The following is a 1589-nucleotide window of genomic DNA, read 5'->3' on the forward strand; positions in this document are numbered from 1 at the left end:
CATTTCAGTGACAGGGTCTGCCACACGACTGTGACTGAAATGACGGGTTGGTTTGGACCCCCACCGAAAAAGAAGCAATTAATCTCTCCTTGCACAAACTGGCTCTACAGAGGCAAGATGTCCACCTCATCATCATCCTCCGATATATCACCGTGTACATCCCCCTCCTCACAGATTATCAATTCGTCCCCACTGGAATCCACCATCTCAGCTCCCTGTGTACTTTGTGGAGGCAATTGCTGCTGGTCAATGTCTCCACGGAGGAATTGATTATAATTCATTTTAATGAACATCATCTTCTCCACATTTTCTGGAAGTAACCTCGTACGCCGATTGCAGACAAGGTGAGCGGCGGCACTAAACACTCTTTCGGAGTACACACTTGTGGGAGGGCAACTTAGATAGAATAAAGCCAGTTTGTGCAAGGCCCTCCAAATTGCCTCTTTTTCCTGCCAGTATAAGTACGGACTGTGTGACGTGCCTACTTGGATGCGGTCACTAATATAATCCTCCACCATTCTTTCAATGGGGAGAGAATCATATGCAGTGACAGTAGACGACATGTCCGTAATCGTTGACAGGTCCTTCAGTCCGGACCAGATGTCAGCATCAGCAGTCGCTCCAGACTGCCCTGCATCACCGCCAGCGGGTGGGCTCGGAATTCTGAGCCTTTTCCTCGCACCCCCAGTTGCGGGAGAATGTGAAGGAGGAGATGTTGACAGGTCGCGTTCCGCTTGACTTGACAATTTTCTCACCAGCAGGTCTTTGAACCCCAGCAGACTTGTGTCTGCCGGAAAGAGAGATCCAAGGTAGGTTTTAAATCTAGGATCGAGCACGGTGGCCAAAATGTAGTGCTCTGATTTCAACAGATTGACCACCCGTGAATCCTTGTTAAGCGAATTAAGGGCTCCATCCACAAGTCCCACATGCCTAGCGGAATCGCTCCGTGTTAGCTCCTCCTTCAATGTCTCCAGCTTCTTCTGCAAAAGCCTGATGAGGGGAATGACCTGACTCAGGCTGGCAGTGTCTGAACTGACTTCACGTGTGGCAAGTTCAAAGGGCAGCAGAACCTTGCACAACGTTGAAATCATTCTCCACTGCGCTTGAGACAGGTGCATTCCACCTCCTATATCGTGCTGAATTGTATAGGCTTGAATGGCCTTTTGCTGCTCCTCCAACCTCTGAAGCATATATAGGGTTGAATTCCACCTCGTTACCACTTCTTGCTTCAGATGATGGCAGGGCAGGTTTAGGCGTTTTTGGTGTTGCTCCAGTCTTCTGTACGTGGTGCCTGTACGCCGAAAGTGTCCCGCAATTCTACTGGCCACCGACAGCATCTCTTGCACGCCCCTGTCGTTTTTTAAAAAATTCTGCACCACCAAATTCAAGGTATGTGCAAAACATGGAACGTGCTGGAATTTGCCCAGATTTAATGCACACACAATATTGCTGGCGTTGTCCGATGCCACAAATCCACAGGAGAGTCCAATTGGGGTAAGCCATTCCGCGATGATCTTCCTCAGTTGCCGTAAGAGGTTGTCAGCTGTGTGCCTCTTATGGAAACCGGTGATACAAAGCGTAGCCTGCCT

Source organism: Pseudophryne corroboree, chromosome 9, assembly GCF_028390025.1.
Source record: "Pseudophryne corroboree isolate aPseCor3 chromosome 9, aPseCor3.hap2, whole genome shotgun sequence".
Taxonomy (NCBI): domain Eukaryota; kingdom Metazoa; phylum Chordata; class Amphibia; order Anura; family Myobatrachidae; genus Pseudophryne; species Pseudophryne corroboree.